Genomic DNA, 15,594 nt, shown 5'->3' on the forward strand with positions numbered 1-15,594 from the left:
CCTTTCTACAAGTGGGGCATCGACATTCTGGGTCCTTTCCCTATGGCAGCTGGGCGAGTTCAGTGGCTGATGGTCGCTATCGACTATTTTACCAAGTGGGTAGAAGCAGAACCCTTGGCGACTATAACCTCTCAAAAAGCAAGACAGTTCTTCTGGAGAAGCATTGTTTACCGTTTTGGCATTCCCGGGGAAGTTATCACGGATAACGGTACTCAATTTACCGATGCCAAGTTCCGCAAATTAATGAGCAGCCTGCACATACGACACCACTTTGCTGCCGTAGAACACCCACAATCCAACGGTTTGGTTGAATCAGCCAATAAAATGCTGGGGAAAGGAATTAAAAAGAAGCTTGAAGCACACAAAGGGGCATGGATTGACAATCTTGACAACGTCCTGTGGGGGTGCAGGACAACCACCCAGTCATCCACAAAAGAAACTCTGTTTAGGCTGACTTACGACGCTGAAGCCATGATCCCAGTAGAAATCGTTGAACCCTCCTGGCGGCAAGAGCACGTAACCGAGATCGACAACACCCAGAATTTGAAAGAAGCACTAGACCTACTAGACGAACTCAGAAGGTCTGCCGCCGAGTCTGATCTCCATTCTAAAGAAAAATCAGCTGCATACTACAATAAGAAGGTCATCCCCAGGAGTTTCCAAGAAAAAGATTTGGTGCTTCGAAGAGCAGACGTTGGAAATAAAAACTCTCGCGAAGGAAAGCTCACCCCAACATGGGAAAGACCTTACAGGGTAACCAACAAATTAGGTCATGGAGCCTACTACCTAGAAACACTAGAAGGAAAGGCGCTACCAAGGGCTTGGAACGCCGATAAGCTCAAAATGTATTATAGTTAAGTTATCATGTAACAACTCCTGCACTATTTTCCTTTCCTAGGCTTTTATCCCATAGGGTTTTGCTGGGAAAGGTTTTTAACGAGGCAGAGTTTTGAGCTTCAATAAAGATCGCCAATTCAATTTAACACTATCAAAAAATGTGACTACGGGACGGTTCTCACCCCCGCCATAGTTTGTCTGGGATGGTTCTCACCCCCAGACAACGCCCAACACGCGAGATGATTCTCACCTTCACCGTCGTTGGACTGGGATGGTTCTCACCCCCAGCCAACGCCCAGCTCTGGGATGGTTCTCACCCCCAGCCAACGCCCAACTACGGGACGGTTCTCACCCCCCGCCATAGTTGGTTTGGGATGGTTCTCACCCCCAGCCAACGCCCAACTACGGGACGGTTGGTCTGGGATGGTTCTCACCCCCAGCCAACGCCCAACTACGGGACGGTTCTCACCCCCGCCATAGTTGGTCTAGGAGGGTCTTCACCCTAGCCGACGCCCAACAAGCGAGATGGTTCTCACCCTCGTCGCAGTTGGACTGGGACGGTCCTCACCCTCAGCCAACGCCTAGCAAGCAAGATGGTTCTCACCATCGCCGCAGTTGGACTGGGATGGTCCTCACCCCCAGCCAACGCTCTTAAAATTAGGCTTAATTCACAGGGAAAGAGGCAAGGAAAATAAAGCGGTTCTTTAGACAAAGCGTGAAAAATGACAAAGGCAAAGGAAATCCACTCGTTGATATTAATAGTCTCTACAACATAAGGCCGTTGTTGACATACCAACCGCGCCAAAAAAAAAAAAACAGGACGCCTGAACGGTCGCCAGAACATCTTAAACATCCCGAGCCTGAACGGACGAGTCCCCTTCAACTGCTGAGGCAACCGCCACCGACACCTGAACCGTTTCAACCTGCCCAGCACTACCAACAGGATCGCCTGACGTTACACGCCCAGCACCATCTCGCGTATGATCACTGTCCGTGTCAGTCATAGGAAGCACGCCGCGAGCTCCTTCATCGTCATCAGTCTCTGGCGACGTTTCAATCACCTTCACACCACCACCTTCAAGGCGCTCTACAATCTGGCCATCCTCTACATCATAAGACGGATCCAGGCCAGTCAGATTGACACCAGGATACCTCACGGCAACCTGCTTGAGGGCGTTGTTGAAAGAATCGTACATCAGATCTGCCAGAGCCTCTTCCAGCTTCCCCACTTGCTCAACAGCCTTCTTATAGTCGTCATCCCTTGCGTGAAGGCTCCCGTGCGCGGAAAATAAATCTGAAGATAGTTGATCTCGCTCTGCTGAAAGAGTCTCCTTTTCCTTCTTCAAATTCTCCACTGACAGACTCAGGTTGTTTTTATCGGCGGTCAATAGTTTCACCGCGTCCTCTGCCGTTTTTAATTGCGCCATCAAAGATTTTGAAGAAGTTTTCCCGTCAGCAACTTCTTTGCCAAGGCGCCCTACGTCAGCAGTCAAGCTATTCACCTGCCGCCCCAAGTCAACAATAAGATCCTCTTGTCGGGTGCATCGTTCCTCAAAATCCAGGGTAATCTCCTGTTGGCCCAGGAGACGGCCAATTATTACTTGTGTGCAGTCCATGTATTGCTGACGGTCGAAACGCGCAGGCATTACCATCTTGGGACACCTGATGTTGGGGAAGCCGTGGCCAAGGTCCCTCTCTGACAATCTGAGTGCCCTGCTCACAAGGATTTCAGGAAGAGGGGGTGAACCTACAGCCTCAGACAGCTCAACAGGGTGGTCACCTCCTCCATCGCCCGAAGGGTGGTTAATTGCCGGATCGTCTTCAGAAGCACCATCCCGGGTCAGACCGCCCCCAAAAAGCTCAGAGCGCCTCGCCTGGGAAGATCTTGGTGGTGTTAAGCTCGCTGTCGCACCTTGTAACCCAGAACCAAGTGTTGATTCACTTGCAGAAGAGTGGCCAGTCACGCCAGTGGGATCTCTAATAATAGGGCGGTTAGCCCGTCGCTCAAGTTCACCAGCAGGGATGTCAGCAGCAGACCGAACTTTCTTCTTTTTGTGGCGGACCTCTATGGCTTTACCCTTGTCCAAGCTTTTCCTTTTTGAAGGAAGGATGGTCTGAGTCTGAGGCGCTACGCCCTGCTTGGCCTTCACTTTAGCGGCGGCATCACGCGCAAGTTTCAATGCATCGGTTGCCATGTTTCCAACTACAAACAATAAGATACGAGTCAGTATAAACACAAGAAAGGGTAAACACAAGAAGACTCAGAATAAATCGCCACAAATTTAAAGAAAAAGGAAAACATTGAACGCCACCACACCTCCATGACACAACACTTGCTTCGTGGGCCACCTGTCAAGACCCCTCTTTACCTCCAAAAACCAACCGATCGCCTTTACCTCCCCAGGAGACAGGACCCTTAGAGCAAACGAGTACTGACCGGTCGGCGTTTCATAGTGAGCCTTAGTCTAGTACAGGGGAAACCGACACTCCCCACTCGACGGATCAACAAAGAAAGGGAGCTCGCCCTCGCTTAGCACTGGTTCAATCCAAAAGAAGGTACGCGTCCAATTTTTATAAGAATTGGCGTACTGGGCAAATATTGATCCAATCGAGTTGCCCGCCTTCAAAGAAACCCAACCAAGCTTCGTCTTCTTTGATGGTGACACTTGAAAGCAGTAGAAAAATGATCGTACAGAATAGGCCATTTCAAAATACTTGCATATACTCTCAAAAACTCTGACAAACGCCCAAGCGTTGGGATGCAGTTGTGAAGGCGCGACCTGTAAGTGAGATAGCACCCCCATCTCGAACTCGGATAACGGAAACCTCACCTTCTGATCAGTAAAGTGCGTTTTGTACACCATAAATCGCCACCGTAATCGCTGCTCCATAAATGGCGCGTCAAAAACTCGACGATCAGCGCCGACCGCGATCGGTTGCCACTTCGCCTCCATGGCGCCATTTTCAGTTATACTAAAGCTAGGCTCACCTTTATAGTGACTGCGTAAGATGCTCTTGTCAGAGTAGCTTGAAGAGGTTGAGGCCACCACTGAGTCAACCCAATCCCGCGCCCCGAGACCATCGTCCGACGAAACAGTCGCCATAAGTCTGGAAAATCCTTGTGAGTCCTACCTAGGAGCGACAAACACACAGTCAATCCTCTAAACTTCACTCACGCCAGGAAGACCATTGCAAAAGGAAACGAGATACTCCAACCCACCCTATCAACATCCCTGTCACCTCCAACACCCCCCGCGCCAAGCACAACGAAAAGGAAAAAGGAAAATTATACAGTTAACTCACCATCAGAATCCGAGGTATCTGATGAACTTGAATAAAAATCTGAATAGCTCAGGTTAGAAGGCCACCAAGCAGGCGGTATCTTATAAAGCCCTATGTCCTAAAAAATGGCGTCCTACACGCCATACCTTGTAAGGCGACCATCCTCCGGGTGATATCTACCCAAACGGTTTTCTGTGGACTCATCATACATACGACGATGGAAAGATTGGGGAATGGGGGGAATTAGACCATGAGAGGAACGAAGGGCAACTGGAGAAGGGCGAGGGTGGAAATAATACTCTAAGGGACGGTGTTGACGCAGGCGATTGATGTTGGATACGAGTCGAATTAATCGCCCAACTCCAAGATCAGAACGCCGAGAAACGCGACGGCGTGAAGCGAGCTTCTGCCTCCTAGAGGCGGCAGGCGAACGCCCACCAGATCTGGAGTTCTTCTCACCAACTAAATTGTGGCGCCCTCTGCGGCGCCCACTACGGGGAATTGAACATGACGCGTCACCAGCATACGGTAGGATAGGACCTAAAGCTCTCTCGGGAAGGAGATTTTGAATCTCCTTTTCGCTAAAACCCAGAAGATCGGGCACCTTCCCGTGGGGAAACTTCTCAACCCCAGGAACTAAGGGACGACTTGGGGCGCAACTAGCCAGATACTCTCGCATCGCTGGCCCCACCGCACTATCCCCCAGTGCCTCAAAGGCCTCGTCAAACTCCTCTTCCTTGATTTCTACTTCCAATTCAGGGAGTATGAGACCTGGGATATGTTCTGTAAACCTAACCATCGATACAGCAGAAAAAAGAGTAGAAGACAACCAGAAATGAGAATAGAAACGACAAGAGAAGAAGGACTATACCTGAGAATCACAGAAAAGAAGAGAAAGAAGACCGGCACTATCACACCAAACTGAGGATAGGGAACAAAGGCTCTGAGCAATGCGTAAGAGTGTAGGTTTCGCGTAAGGAAGAGCCCTAATAGGGGGCTCCCCCCCCTTTTTATATAAAAAAAAGAGGGGGGAAAGAGAGAGACCTCACGCAAGTCACACAAGTCTCACACAGACACGTGTAAGTAATCCTCACTTAACCGTACGATGGCATGCTCATCGTATGATAAGCGGTTAAGGAAAGGGGGCAAAGCGGTCACTTCAAAGGGACAAGTCACCAGTCGCGTCGCATTAATGCGCCGAACCCTATGACGCTTGGATGCCTGCAGTAAATAGTAATGATGGGATAACTCATCATTACGGCTCCTCGGAAACCGAAAAGCCTCTTAAAGTACCTTTAAGAGGCAGCTTTTCGGTTCCGTCACCTACCAATCCCCGTCATCAATGACCGTAGGACAGTTATCACCAAAAGCAATCGCCCGTGCTCAAGCATTTCACATCGCCAAACAATGCGTCACCAAATCCTATCTACCAAGGCGCCAACTTATACCCATAGAGCGCCAGTAACTCCCTCTTGAAGGACGCACACCGCCCTGACGAGAACGTCCGGAGTCTTTAACTTGGCACCATCCCACGGCTGCTACCAAGCTGGGGGGCTCCTGTTTTGGATGGCCCAAGTACTGGGGTGGCCCAACTACACAGGCCCAACCCTCAGCTGGCCCAATCACTCAAGCCCAGTCTCAGCCTTGCCCCACGTCAGCCCTTAGGGCTGACATGAACCCTCTCAACCCCCAACGTAGCAGCAGGCCCAAGGCATACACCAAAATGTCCCATCTAGGAACGCTAACCGTTGAAGGCGACTACGACAGATACCGCAAAGGGAAACTCCCCTTTTGCCCAGCGCTGACACCGCCAGAGTGCAGAGGGCGCAGCACTGCCACAATGACAGCGCCAGCACGCCTAACACTGCATCATGGGAGTAAATCCCAAGGAGAGTTGATCTCTCCCTCACCAACCCGCACCATTTCCCCTATAAATAGCCCTCATGGGCACACCTTACAGGTATCTTTTATGTACTGTTGTTATGCCAATTTACTTCCAAGTCATACTCCTGTTATTAATCGGCCATTGCTATTAGCTTGCCTGCCTCTTGGAACTATACCTTCTAGTCTGGTCTTTACCTCGCCTAGTGGTATAATCCATATAGTAACGTTACCCTCAAGGGTACATAGTGGGCTCACAGAACCTAACGGTACATTGGCGCCGTCTGTGGGAAACTATAAACTTCTATTCCCATTCTCCTACCAAAGATCCACAAGACGTGTATTACGTTTTGGTAACAAACATGGTTGTCACAACCAGAAGAGCAGAACAAACCAGGGTCGTTACTCCTGACGGTCATGTACAAACAATACATTCAAACTCCCCGCCATCGATGCATTCAGCCCCAAATTAATTGTTCAAGGATTATTGGGAAAATAATCAAAATTTTGCTTACATTTTAGTTGTATATTTGTGTACAAATATTATTTCATTAAAAAATTAATTTATAAAAAATCAATATTTTGTGCAGAATATTTTAAGAAAGTGTTATATGCTTATTTATTAGAATAAATTTTGAGTGCATTGAATTCAATTAAAGAAATATAACTTTTTTCGAAATTAAAAATGTAATCGGAGATTGACGCTAGTCCATAAAACTTTGCGGAACTTTTGGTATGCACAAACCTTTATTGTTATGGGCTTTTTAGCGTTGCAAACTTTTTTACTCCAAACCGTACAACCTAAAATCTACGCGTTTGACGGATTTTTTTAATAAGCTCCTGGCACATATTTCATTGAGTGTTCCATTTTCAATAATGGAAAAGTTTTCTTTCATTTATGTCCTTATCTTCTTCTTAAATTACTTTTCAATCCTTTTTTCTTTTCTTTTTGGTTAGGGCTCACAAACTCTAGACCCACTATAAATAAGCTCGCCTTTGACAGAGGAAATATATTTTTTATTAGAATTTTTTTTTGGGAGTACGGTGGAAAAAAAAATTTGGGTAATGAAAAAGTGTTTGATAGACCAATTTTTTTTTTTAAAATATTAGGTTAATTTTACTGATGCTATGTTTAGTTGATTGTAAGATATTGATAGGAATCTGAAGAAAAATAATAAAATTATCCATCATTTTGAATATTGAATCTCTTATCAGTCATCAAATGTTCATTTTTTTCAGGGCATTTTTGCCTCAAAATGTTCTTACGCATTTCTTAGTTGGTGGAAAAAAAATACCATGGGTAAGATGGTATTATTTTTTGAGAATGTGTAGTTAAAAATAAAATGATAGGAAAAAAATTATCCTAAAAAATTATCTTGAGATTATTTTTACTTTTTTTGATATCCTAAGATTATTTTTACTTTTACTTATACCCAACATTAGAAGGATGGAGGATTTCACCCCACTTTTCCAGCATTTTAACCAAAAAAAACTTATACCAAATCCCCTTAGGTAGTGTTTGGTTCGGGAGAAATTTTTTTTTACTAGGGAAATGTAATTGATAGGAAAATGATTGAAAAGTGAGTTTGATAAGAAAATATAAAAAAAGTTGTTTGGTTGATCTAAATATTACTAGAGAAATTTATTTAAATATGCAAAATATATGTTCGGGAGAAACTTTGCACCTGTTTTTTCACTTCCCCAGTCATCTCACAATACCACATCTCAAGTGGTATTCTGTAACAGTGAATTTCATTCAAAAATCAACACAAAAGTCATTTTCCCATCTATCATATTCGTCTGGTATTTCTTGAAAAAACCTGAACCAAACGTGATATTTTCCAATATCCACCTACACTTTCCCATCAATCCTAAAATAAATCTTCAACCAAACACTACCTTAGTATAATCCCTTTTGACATTCTTACTCGTTGACAATGGGCGCGTTTACCTTTCAATGCATCATCCAACCATTTTTTCTTGGAGGTGATCAAGATTATAAATAACAATAGAACGACCTTTCAATAGTAACATTAATTTACACCTTTTGCCACGCTTCAATAGGCTGCCCATCGAGTGATTTGATTTACCAATCAATTTTAAGGGCCAGTTGAGAATTATAACATCCCATTGCTACCCGTTGTACAAAATCTTCATCAGGAATATATGATCTTTTTCTTCCCTCATTTGGAAGAGCAAAGCGATGGAAAAGGGTATGTTGGCCATAGATTCGAGTATGGGCATGTTCCATGATGGAAGATGATGGAGGATGGGGATCCAAAGTCTGAAATCTATCCAATAAATATTGGGTTTTATTAGACCTAAGAAAACTTTTCTACACACACAATTAAGAGGTGGGGTCCATATTTTTTTTTCTCTTTCATCATTCCACTTTCTCTCTCTTCTTTATTGTGAGTATAGGAAAATTTTCTTATATCATGTTACATGATTCTCATAAAACCCATAAATATTCCTTATACATAGTGCCAATGTTTTTAATTTTATCTATTTTTTTCCAGTGGGACCCACCTAAGTATTTGTGTTGCAAAAATTTATGTTGCAAACCCCATAAATAATATGGGTTCTAATTTTCTATGTTGTTGGAGATAAGTATCTTCTATCATAGAGACATAGACTCATGATGTGGTGAGACCCACCATCCATTAAAAAAAGAAAAAAGTGATGGTAAAACTTTTTATGTGAGTATATCATGTTACATGATTCTCATAAAACCCATAAATATTCCTTATACATAGTGCCAATGTTTTTAATTTTATCTATTTTTTTCCCGTGGGACCCACCTATGTATTTGTGTTGCAAAAATTTATGTTGCAAACCCCATAAATAATATGGGTTCTAATTTTCTATGTTGTTGGAGATAAGTATCTTCTATCATAGAGACATAGACTCATGATGTGGTGAGACCCACCATCCATTAAAAAAAGAAAAAAGTGATGGTAGAACTTTTTATGTGAGAGGAACGTGGCAGAACTTTTTATGTGAGAGAAACATAAGATAATTATTCCATGTAAAATGAGACAATAATTTTCTAAATAATATATAATTCTTTAAGAAAAGAAAGGGGATTGTTTTTAGAGATTTAACATGAGAAAAAAATAATCTCCTACACATATATAGAAAAGAAATAAGAGAGAATAAAGCAGAAAGAGAAAATTTAAAGTTGGAGACGAGCATATTATACACTATCTTTTGGTCTAAGACAGAAATTTATATAAACTTAAGAGGGCGTGATCTGGCATACCCAAAAAGAAGGCGGGAAAACGCCATAGCCGAGAGAGTGTGAGCAATGCCGGAGCTTCCGGAGGTAGAGGCGGCGAGGAGGGCCGTCGAGGAGAACTGTGTCGGCAAGAAGATAAGCAAGTGCGTTGTTGCTGACGATTCCAAAGTCATCGACGGTGTCTCTCGCTCCGACTTCGAAGCTTCCGTCGTCGGCAAGATCATCGTCGCTGCTCGCCGGAAGGGCAAGAACATGTGGCTTGAACTTGATTCCCCTCCTTTTCCTTCTTTCCAATTTGGTACTCTCTATTTGGTACTCTTTATTTATTTTTTTATTTTTTTTAAACCCTAGCTTCGTTTGGTGGTGCTTGGTGGCTGTGGAACTACTTGTGCTGCCCACAACTTATGGATATCTACTTCTATCTATCTGTCTCAGGCATGGCTGGTGCTATATATATAAAGGGGGTTGCAGTAACAAAGTATAAAAGGTGAGGTGAGGCCACTGTTTAGTTGTCTTTACTTCATTCATACATTCTGATAAGTTATACTGAAGTTTCCAAAGATTTGATAACATGAAATCTCTTATTATCATGCAGCTGTCAGGTTGACAATATAAAGGTTTCTTATTTTTTTTATATGTATATTAAAAAAAGACCCTGATGCTGTAAATACCATAGTTTCCTTGATAGGTTTTTGTGTTAGAAGACTCTAATTCATATTAATTGGTGTGAAATGATTTTGTGCATATAGATTATCAAGCTTTTCTTGGATTGAACTTTAGACTGAGTTTGCCATTTCTACCACTATTGGAAATTTATGCATGAAATTCATGGTATAAAAAATTGTAAGGCTAATAGGGCTGTTATATGTTTTGGACAGGTACGCATTTCATATGCTGAGCTGAACCCCAGTTTATAGACCTAATGTTCATTTAAGTTTTATATTTGATGGACCTTATAGCTTACACTTGATGTTATCTTCATTTTGAAATCTGCAAGATAGGTGGCTGTAATGAGAGGACACCAGCTAACTGTTGGTATTTTAAAAGTACATGAAATAATATGAAAATGTAAATTTTGATATGCACATAGTAGTTAATTGCGCCGCAATAGCACCGCGAGCCGCGCCGTATGGGCGTTGCGGTGCCTCGCCGCAAGAAATTTCTTATTTTATCCTTCTATTTACAAAGTAGTTTATTTGATGTTGAGCTAATTATCAATGTCTCAATGTGTAGAACTGCTTCAGCTTTGAATTATACTTCGTTGCAATGATTCCACTCATATAAGTACCTTCTCTGGTTATTGTAATGATAAAAATGTGCATGTAGGTCTGCTGTAAATGACGAGGATGAGTGGCCTTCCAAATATTCAAAAGTTTTCATCAAGGTAAGAGCTGTTACTGCTTTGATGAGTGGAATGCTAGAACGATATAACTATTTGGACTCAAGAGTGAATGCTTCGGATTTGATTTAATGACGAATTTAATTACATTTTGTTCTGGGCTCATAAAAATCTTATTCAGCTGGAAGTTGCAAGTATACTTATTGTTAGCGTAGGTCTAGATTCTATTTGTGGCAACCACAACAATGTATACAGATTAATTTGCCTACTTTCATGAAGCTTGGTTTCATGGTGTGGGAAAATTAGTTTTCTTGTCAATTTAGTGTATGTAATTATTGTGACACTTCACTCTCTGCTCTACTCAAGAGATAAGCTGTAAGTATTGCGGATCATCTGTAAAAGTTTAATTATTGTAAACTTTGCACATTGTTGAGAAAATGGGGAGAGTGAATCGGTAGGGAGCAACAAAATGCAATACCTCTGTTTATAGTATACACTAGGACTCTGCCTACACAATGGCACTTGTATCCTTTGCTATGGAGGTACTACAATAAACTACTTCCTTAATACTTATAGGGGACTTCAATTGATGGATCAACATTTTTCTTGTAAATTTCACAAAAATATGAAGAATATTCTTTGCCATTCAAAACCTCAAAGATCAAAGAGGACAGAAATTATAGTTGGTGGAGAAAGTTATCCCTATCCCCATATATATTGGAAAGAAAAACTTTTCATACGGCTGGTGAGCAGAAGGGTGTGAACTTCTGATTTGATTCAGTTTCTTAAGTTTTTGAAGTAAAACAGCTGTGGTGATAGAGCCAGGGGAAAGAGATGTTTATACTGTCATGTCATGACTTTCATCTTTTTTTCCATATTGTTAAATATTGTTGTAATGATAGAGCTGGGGGAAGGAGTTGTTTTGTACTGTCGTATGATGACTTTCATCTGTTTTTTTCATATTGCTAAATATTTTTGTGGATTTTGAATATTATTAAATCATGGTTTGTGGTGAAGCATTTGATTTTCCCAATATCTGCTGTTTAAATTTTCTATGGGTTTTCCAATCATTTGATTCTTTCATGTCAAACATAATAGCATAATGAGTATGAAGGTGTACGTGTATGGAATGATGATTTGTCATAATTTAAGTTTTCATTTTTCTTAGCATGCATAGTGGACCTTGAGATTTGAGGACATGTCACTCCAACAAGTATTATCATTTATGTGAACTTTTTATGAGTATTAACCAGATTAAAATCATATTGGCACAGCTAGATGATGGTTTGGAGCTGTCTTTCACTGACAAAAGGCGATTTGCTAAAGTTCGCTTGCTTAAAGATGTATTGTGACCCTACTTGCCAATTGTCATTCATATCTATTTTTTATAAAAAAAAGTTTGCTATTAACTATATATATATATATATATATATATTTTCTTGATACAGCCGACGTCAGTGCCTCCCATATCTGAGCTTGGTCCTGATGCACTTTCAGAACCTATGACACTTAAGGAGTTTACTGAGTCTTTGCACAAGAAGAAAACTGAAATCAAGGCTTTATTACTTGACCAGGTATTAATTGGTTTCCTTTATCACTTCCCAAAGATTATAGTTTACTCATCTTTGTTTGTTTATTATTAGGACATCATCGTTGTACTATGTAATTGTTTTCCTTGTTTTTGCTTTTACATTGGTAGGGGGCTTTAGTTATGAGAGTATGTCTTTTTCACTTGAGAAATCAAAATATGGGGTTCTTTTCTCAAAACTTCATTTGGTACCTTAACATTTACTTTCTGATAACTTGAGCTTGAGTAGAAGACAGTATTCTACTGATGAGGCAAATGGAACAAGAAACATAATAAAAAATGTAGTTCATTACGTAATTGCTTGCAAGCATGAAGTGAATTCTGTTTAGATGGATAACTTTTACTAACTTATTATGCAATTAAGTCTAGTTTTTTTTCTCCTCCCTTTAATGCATTGCCCTGTACATTTGCAATTTCTTTATGTCTGTTAGATATATATATCATCTTTCCCTTCTCGTGGTTTACAGTGCATAGGAATTTGACATTTTAAGTTTAACTTTTCGTTACAGTTGACTTCATCGTTACATGATGTAAAATATGAAATATCTGAGTTTTCCAATCTTTGCAGAGCTATATTTCAGGTATTGGGAATTGGATTGCTGATGAAGTGCTATACCAAGTAAGTACATCCTTCATTTTCTCAATGATTTTGAATCTTTGGTGTTTTCCAATTATGTTTATAATTGAAGATATCAGATTCTACGTGGCTTTAGAGTTTATATATGGCTGATTAAGCTTTAAGTTTTATTATTCATCTGAACTTAGTCTTTTAGCAACTTCAATATATGGCCATATAGTGGATAAATAAGGATGAGTCTTGATCATATATGAATTCAAGAAAAGACTAAAATACACGTCGGCTTTGTAAAGGACTAATACCATTTCCTTGGTTATATTACCTTTGCCAGTTAATGAATATGCTCTTCACTACAAATCCGGTTTTATCTTGTCTTTCATGGATCCCTTACTCTATGCCGATGGAACAGATAGATACTCTATTCATGTCACCAAGACTGTGAATGGTCTGAAATCCAGTTAGAGAGGAAAATAAGGCATAATTTCATTTTAGTAGAAATATGTTGGAACTTCGAAATGATGCTTATTAGTGTCTTTTAGTCTTATTATTATGAAGGTTCCTTTTTAGTTATATCTATCATGGTACAACTTTAAGGAGACACTTCTGTCCTACTAGTCAATGTTGCTGCTTAGATATTTAATAAAGTAATGTGCAGTGACCGTCACCTTCTTGGGGAACAATGATGTGCTGTAAGAATATAAAATGAAGTTTGAATTCAGACATGTGTTGTATACTTATTAGTTGGGTAGTGAAAACATCTACCTGTGTGATATAGAATTGAAATTGATGTAGATGAAATTAAGTTGATAACAAATATTGTAGTTTACTCAATTTTAAATTTTGCTTTTGCTTTGGTAGCTTGAAATATTTTGGAACTTGAATTTCACAGGATTTAGTATCTGCTCTAGCATCCTTGTGTTGCGAGTTCTTAATTAATTATCCTTCTAGTCTTGGATAGAAATTAAATTATAGAATTCACATAATACCTTATTATATTTCCCTTGTTTCCAGGCAAGAATTCATCCACGGAATATTGCATCTAGCCTGTCTGAAGAAAGCTGCTCAACTTTGTATAAGTGCATTAAAGAGGTGGGGACACTGATTTCTTTTAAGATGCTCATAGTTTATAGAACTTGTATACCTCAAAAAATATAGAGGATAAAACCTGTAGGTTATTCAATTTGCGGTTGAAGTCGATGCTGACTGTAGCTGTTTTCCTCTTGAATGGTTATTTCATTTTCGATGGGTAAAAAAGCCTGGAAAAATAAATGGTGAGCAATACTTCTCTAGTATGTATTTGTTGACAAATAGATTTATTTTACAGGTCATTGAAAAAGCAGTTGAAGTTGGAGCAGATAGTAGTCAATTTCCCACTAGTTGGATATTTCATTCACGTGAAAAAAAGCCCGGCAAGGCTTTTGTTGATGGTTTGCTCCCTCACTTTGTGTAAAAAAAATTCTTTTTAACATTATTTGGTGCAACATGACTGGTATCGCAATCTTTCTAAGGCTTTGTGCTGCTTACATTTTAATTTATGTGTAATTCCACTAAAAAAATTACAGTAAATTCAATAACTTGTTTTCTTGATTGGTTTGATTTACTATTTTTGAAATCAATGTGAAACTTTAAGCATCAAGAGTGTATCAATTCCAGGCTTGTTTTGCCATTTCTGATGAGATTGTGGATAGAAAGTTAGAGTTCTTGTATTTGACTTTATATTAAGGAACGATCCCATTATTAGTGAAGTTTTTGAGCATTCAACCGTGGAAAGTGGCATTGGAAATTTGGAATAAAGATATTATTTATTGATCACTTCAAATTTGAAAAATGAAAGTATAATGCATGCATCATTGAGGACTCCATTTTGAAACTTACAGGTTTCTTCTGGCAATTCAAGCTTTGTTATTGATTTTTTTATGCAAATTTTATTAAAAATTAAGTATACTGATCTCCAATTTTAGGGTTGTGAAATTGCAATGCTTTAAGGTGGGTTTCTGAAAGTGGGTGATATTGTCTTTTCTTATTTGTCTCACTGGTTGTTGTGTAGGATCGAACTAAAACGTGATGTATTTATCTATAATCAATTTCTTCGTACTTTTTTATTTACTCAGTTTCTTTTCTTCTGCTTAAATATTGGATGAAATGTACCCTGCTTCCATTCCAAGAATAATAAATGAAAAAATATATTTTATATTGCATGTCCGAACATTAATAAATTTTCATGTGATAGCAGGGAAAAAAATTGACTTCATGGCTGCTGGTGGCAGGGTATGCCATTCTGAACATTGCCCTTAATTGTTTTATTTTTTATTTTTTTATTTTATCATATTTTATATCTCTCTGATCTGCAAATGATGTTGCTCGTAGACTACTGCTTACGTGCCAGAGTTGCAAAAGCAAACTGGATCACAAGATGCAAAAGAAACTGGTAAGCCTAGGAGGCAAGCCTCAAAAAAGAAAATAAGTATAGATGATGATAACGACGATGACACTCAGAAACCAACAAACGGGGAAGAGGAGAATTTAGGAACTCAAATTGAAAAAGAGAACAAATGCTGGAGCTGAAGGTAGGAAGCCTTCCAAAAAGAAGAGTTAAGGAAAGTGATGATGACAATGATGGTGATGCTGGTACTGATGACGATGTTGATAGTGATCAGGTTGAAAAGAAGAAACCCGGCCAGGTGACAAATAGTAAACAAGCTAGGGGAGAAAAGCAATTAAAGAAAAGAGTTCCAAGCAGGCAAAGTAGTAGAAGTGCTGGAAGGAAAGCCAAGTAGCAACTATTCTGCAACTTAGGTTCTCTGCATTATGTTGTCTTTATGATCTGTTGGCTGTGCTAAAATCATGGCTAC

General features: G+C 40.1%; 1 pseudogene; it reads left to right on the plus strand.

Annotated features, from left to right (window-relative positions):
• The first annotated feature begins 9,254 nt into the window (after positions 1 to 9,254).
• On the plus strand, positions 9,255 to 15,573 carry LOC133317494 (formamidopyrimidine-DNA glycosylase-like; annotated as a pseudogene).
• Positions 15,574 to 15,594: the final 21 nt, after the last annotated feature.

This window comes from Gastrolobium bilobum, unplaced genomic scaffold, assembly GCF_033153095.1.
Source record: "Gastrolobium bilobum isolate Gb01-03AN ecotype WA unplaced genomic scaffold, APGP_CSIRO_Gbil_v1 utg73943, whole genome shotgun sequence".
Lineage (NCBI taxonomy): Eukaryota > Viridiplantae > Streptophyta > Magnoliopsida > Fabales > Fabaceae > Gastrolobium > Gastrolobium bilobum.